The sequence below is a fragment of the Sorex araneus genome, chromosome 2 (genome assembly GCF_027595985.1).
Source record: "Sorex araneus isolate mSorAra2 chromosome 2, mSorAra2.pri, whole genome shotgun sequence".
Classification (NCBI taxonomy): Eukaryota; Metazoa; Chordata; class Mammalia; order Eulipotyphla; family Soricidae; genus Sorex; species Sorex araneus.
This window is the reverse complement of record NC_073303.1, coordinates 229131171-229137435: the sequence shown is the minus strand read 5'-3', so window position 1 is coordinate 229137435 and position 6265 is coordinate 229131171.

Genomic DNA, 6265 nt, shown 5'->3' with positions numbered 1-6265 from the left:
ATCGAACCCGGGTCGGCTGCATGCAAGGCAAACGCCCTACCCACTGTGCTATCGCTCCAGCCCCATTTGCTAAGATTTTTGTCGAGGATCTTTGCATCTGTGTTTATCATGGTTATTGGTCTATAATATTTCAAAGTGACACACTTGTCTGCTTTTAACATAAGTATAATATTTGTTGCTTAGAAACTGTTAGGAAGGATTCCTGTTTTTTTTTTTTTTTTCTTTTTGGGTCACACACGCCATTGCACAGGCTCTGCACTCAGGAACTACTCCTGGCGGTGCTGGGCGGACCATATGGAATGCTAGGAATTAAACCCAGATCAGCCGCGTGCAAATGCCCTACCTGCTGTGCTATCGCTCCAGCCCCAGGATTCCTGTTTCTTTGATATTGTGAAAGAGGTTGAGAATAGGTCTTTGAAAGTTTGATATAAACTCACCAATAACTCATACAGGCATAGATTTTTGTTTGGGATAAGATTTTTTTTATTGCTATTTCAATTTCCTTACTAATAATTGATCTGATCAGGTTTTCTTCCAAGACTGATTCATTCTCAGGAGGTTTATATTTCCAAAAATTGTTCATTTATTCTAGGTTTCTATTTTATGTCCAGAAAGTTGTTCATGCTTCTCCTATGATCTTTGTATTTCTAAGGTATTTGTTGTAACTTTCTGTCCCTTCATTTCTCATCCAATTTAGTTTTCCCTTTAATTTGTCATGAGGGTTCGTCAACGTTTATTCTCCTGAAGGAAAAAAAATCCAGCTTGTTTATGTTGATCTTTTTAATTGCTTTCCTTTATTTTTGTTTGATTTGGGACCACACTGAGCAGTGCTCAGGGGCTTTTTCAGGCTCTGCACTCAGGAATTATTCTTGGCTATGCCTGGGGAACCATATTGGATGCAGGGGATGTAACCTGGGTCAGCTGCGTGCAAATAAGTGCCTTCCCCACTGTCCTGCTACTCTGGCCCTTGAATCATTTTCTTGATTTATCATTTGTTCTGCTCAATTTTTGGAAAGTTTTTAATTGAAACATATTTAGAAAGATGTGAGAAGAGAGAAAGGGAGAAGTATATGTTCAAGAGAGAACAAAGCCTTCTCCAGAGTGGAGACAGGCAAGTAAGCAAGCTATATATGCTCAAAGGAGAAAATGGGCTTGCAGAGCAAGCCTCTCCTCTATTTATTTATTTATTTATTTTGCTTTTTGGGTCACACCTGGCAATGCTCAGGGGTTATTCCTGGCTCTGCACTCAGGAATTACTCCTGGCGGTGCTCCAGGGACCCTATGGGATGCTGGGAATCGAACCCGGGTTGACTGCGTGCAAGGCAAACACCCTACCCACTGCGCTATTGCTCCAGCCCCCAGCCTCTGCTCTATTTTTAAAAATTATTTCCCTCCTTATATTTACTTTGGACTTTTAAAAATTATTTTGTAGTTTATTGTAATGTGAGATTAGATTATTGATTTTTTTAAATCTTGTTTCCTCTTAGAACTGATAGCTTGTCTTCATTCTCATTAATTTCCAGGAATCTCCTTTTGATTTTTTTAACTTTAAACACCATGGTTTACAAAGTTGTTAATAATGCAGTAGTTGTTTTGGGCATTCAATGTTCCAGCACTGATCACACCACCAGGGAGACCATCCCTCCACCATTGTCCCCCGTTTCTCCATGACTGCCATGACTGCAGTGAATCTCACTAAAATCATTGTTTGGCTATTTACTTGAGTTGTTTGTTGCTAGCTGAACCTTCTGTGTTGATGTTTTCAATTATTGAGCCTAGTGGGCATCTGTGCTACTTTCCCAGCTAATTTGCGGTGCTCCCGCGGGGCTGTCTGTCCTGTGGAGTTTGGCATATGCAGCATGTGCGCCAGGAAGGAGCTCCAGGATCTGTGGAACTGAGACAATTCTCAGCCTGTTCTCTCCTGAGCAGGCACCAGGGTTTTCAACTCAAAGATCGCTGTACTAGGAGTTTCATTAGCTTGGCTTGGCGTCTCTTCCAAGATCAGTTGTGGAGCCGTGAAGCTGGGCCATTTCTGTGGTGCGGCTATGGGATGTGGGTTACTCCTTTTGATACTTTGGGAGCATTCTCAAGCATTGCTGACGGACCAGCAATGCTGGGGATTAAATTTGGGACCATAACATGCCACACATAAATTTTAATCCTTTGAGTTACATCCCTTGCCCTCTGGGAATCTCATATCTTTGATTTTCTCTTTGGCCCAGTGGTTGTTTAGCAGAATGTCTAGTCTCCAAATGCTTGATTCCCCCCATCCTACCTACTTCTTTTTATTATTAATTTCTATCTTCACAACATAGTGATCTGAAAAGAAACAATATTATTTCTGTTTTCTTGAATTGATGAATACTCATTTTGTGTTCCAGCATGTGGTCTATCAAAAGAACATATATTTTACTTTTTGTGGGTGGGGTGTCTCTTAAGCCCAGATCTTCTAATTCCTCATTTTGGGGTTCTGTTTCCTTATTAATTTTCCATCTGGCTGATGTGCCCAATGAGAGAGGGGTAGTCCACTGTGTTGCCATTGATCTGTTTCCTTAAGTCTATTAGCAGTTGTTTCAAGCACTTTACTGTTCCTTCATTTGGTGTATAAATTGATAATAGCTACATTTTTTGAGCCACACCCTGTGGTGTTCAGGGGTAACTCCTGGCCCTGCACTCAGGAATTACTCCTGGCAGTGCTAAAAGACAATATGGGATGCCAGGCATAGAACTGGGTCAGCTGTGTGCAGCACACCACTTTTGGTGTATTAATCTCTTAATATGTGCATCCTTTCCTGTCTTTTATTACTTTTTTTAGTTTGAACTCTGTTCTGTTTTTTTTTTTTTGCTTTTTTTGGGGGGGTCACACCTGGTGATGCACAGGGGTTACTCCTGGCTCTGCACTCAGGAATTACTCCTGGCGGTGCTCAGGGGACCATATGGGATGCTGGGAATCAAACCCGGGTCGGCCGCGTGCAAGGCAAACAACCTACCTGCTGTGCTATCGCTCCAGCCCCTCTGTTCTGTTTTAAACAAGTATGGTCATTCCTACTTTTGTTTTTTTAGGCAATCATTTGCTTGAATTATTTTCCAGTCATTTACTTTGAGTCCCTGTTACTACTCAAGTGTTTCTCTTATAATAAAACAGTAAATTGATAGGTAGATAGATATATTCTGTGCCTTTTGACTGGGAAGTTCAATCCATTGACATTTAGGGAAATTAATGGCATAAAGGAATTTATTGTCATTTTCTATGAAGACTTAGGATGCTTTTACAGTTTGGCTTTGTTTCTTTGGCTTTCTCTTATTTTCTCTCTTTGTACATTTAGACTTTTGTATTGATCCTTTATGTAAAGCTCTGCTTGATTTGCCTCTTCTTATTAGTTTCTTTTAAGTATTTTGCCCTGTGATTACCATGTATTTTCCACCAGAAATTGTAAGCCTAGCTGCTAGAGCAATAGTAGGTGGGATGTTTGCCTTGCACACGGTCAACCAGGCTTCAGTCTCCAGCACCCCATATGGTCTCTGGAGCTCTCCAGGAGTGATCCCTGAGCACATAGCCAGGAGTAAACTCTGAACACACTGGGTATGACCCTTCCTCACCCTAAATAAAAAGATTAAGGGATAGAACAGTGGGTTCTATCCTTGCATGCGACTGATCTAGGTTCGATCCCAGGCATTCCATATGGTCCCCAGCAATTCTTGAGTGCAGAGCCAGAAGTAACCTCCTGAACATTGCTGGGTGTGCAGCAAAAAGCAAAATAAGTAAATAAAAGTAACTTTCTTTATTTCCTTTTTTAAAACATAAGGTCTGGAATTCTTTTTTTTTTTTCTTTTTGGGTCACACCTGGTGATATACAGGGGTTACTCCTGGCTCTGCACTCAGGAATTACCCTGGCGGTGCTCAGGGGACCATATGGGATGTCTGGGATCGAACCTAGATCAGTTACATGCAAGGATAGAACCCACTGTTCTATCCCTTAATCTTTTTTAAGATTAAAAAAATCTTAAATTTTTTAAGACCTTGGAATGGAACCTGGGTCAGCCGCATGCAAGGCAAACGCCCCACCTGCTGTGCTATCGCTCCAGCCCCACTGGAATTCATTCTTAGTCTTCACTATTACTCTATTTCTTTCTCCCATTTTATGTTTTTCTCTGCTTTTGAGTAGGATTTCCTTGTCTTATATAGAACACTGTTTATTTCTTGGAGAGCTGGTTTAGAGACCACGAATGCCTTTGGCTGAACATGTTTTATCATTCCTTTAAAGTTGAGTGGCAACCTGGCAGGATAAAGGATTCTTGGAGATTCTTTTCATTCAAGACTTTGAATATATCCTACATTCCCTTCTTGCCTATAGAATTTCATTTGAGAAATATAATGTGAATTATATGGGGAATCATTTATATGCTTGTTTTTCTCTTGCCATTTTAATTACAGTATGTCTTGGTGGGAACACAAATTTGAAGGGACAGGGAAGAGAAGGACATGATTTGCAGAAAATCTCTCAATAAAAATCCTGCCAGGTTTTTTCATAAGAAACAATAAACAAATTCTAAAATTTGTAATGAAACTCAAAACACCTAGGATACCCAAAGCAGCATTTTACTCAGAGAAAACTGGGAACTTATGCTGCTGTAGTAAAGGCTTTTTCAAAAGTCATAGTTATCAAAATTGTATGAGTGTACTGTCATAAGGATTAAGAAATAAATCAATGGGAGAGTTAGAGATTCCTAACTTGGTTGAACACTTGATTGTTGGTTTTTCACTAGGTGCCAAAGTCATTTAAAGGGGAAGGGAAAGCCTTAACGATAGTACTTGCACAACTTGGTAAGCTGAGGAAAGCAAAAAAACCTCTATTGTTACCTGAAACTATACACAATTTTGTTTTGGTTTTTGGTTTTGGGACCACACCTGGTGGTACTCAGAGGTTACTTCTGGCTTTGCACTCAGGAAGGCCTCCTGGTGGGCCCAGGGGACCATATGGAACGCCCAGAATCCAACTCAAAATTGTCTGCACACTGTGGGCAGCAGAGCTGGGCAGTCCCTCCCTGGCTCCCCATAGGCTCCTAATGCCGGAAGTCACACCCACAACCCGCCTCCGGGCGCCACCTTGGCACACCAACAGCCCGGGCCCAGATACACAGCAGCAGCGAGACCCAGAGGGCACCACAGCGCTGGAGATCTCTCTGGGCCCCATACCAAGCCCATTTCACCGGGGGACCCCAGATGAAGCAGGTGCAATCTCCCTGCCTACTCCAGATGAATCCTGGTGACCATGAGCTTACACAAGCGAGGCCCAGTTATGTGGGTTCCAGAATTAAGCGGAGCAGGCAGTCCCACCCCAGCTTCCCTTCCGCTCTTGAGGCCGGGCACCATTTTGGTGCACCAACAGCCCAGGCCCAGAAACTCCCAATTAAATCCCAAAATGGATTAGCTCCCTACAGAGATGTCTCTGGAACCCAATCATTTACAATCTTAGAATTTCAGAAGCATGCGACCTTTCATGATATGCAAAATGAGCAATGGAAAATATATAATCTAGCATCTTCCCCTGGAAGGCAGACTTGAATGGTGGTGAGAAAATTTGAGCAAAATATAATGCCCAAAAGTAGAGCGAGAGATCATCTGAGAAGTTGTCTGTCATAGAAGCAGGGTGAGGACTGGGATGGGGGGAGGGGGATAATGGGGACATTGGTGGTGGAAAGTTTGCACTGGTGGAGAGATGGGTGTTCCATCATTGTATGGCTGGATCTCAAACACAAAAGCTTTGTAACTATCTCACAGTGGTTCAATAAAAAAAAAAGAATCACTGTCACTGTATCACTGTCATCCCATTGCTCATCAATTGCTCAAGCGGGTGCCAGTAACATTTCCATTCGTCCCTGTCACATGCTAGTATAGCCCAATGGTGTCTGCTTGCTCCAGGAAAATGAAGAGCATGTTATTGTTACTGTTTCTGGCAAATTGAATATGTCACAGGTAGCTTGCCAGGCTCTGCCAAGTGGGAAGGATATCCTTGGTAGCTTGTCAGGCTCTCTGAGAGGTGTGGAAAATGAGGTATGGAAAAAAAAATCGTCTGTGCACAAGGCAAGTGCCTTATCCACTGCACTATCTCTCCAGTCTCCACAAAATTAATTCCGGTTAGAGGTGGGACCAACATGTGGAGAAGGCTGTCCTGTAAAATAGTGCCAGGATCCTTCCCTTGCAAAAAAAAAAAAAAACACCCCAAAGACCCAGAAAACACATAGCAACACAGAAATAATCACA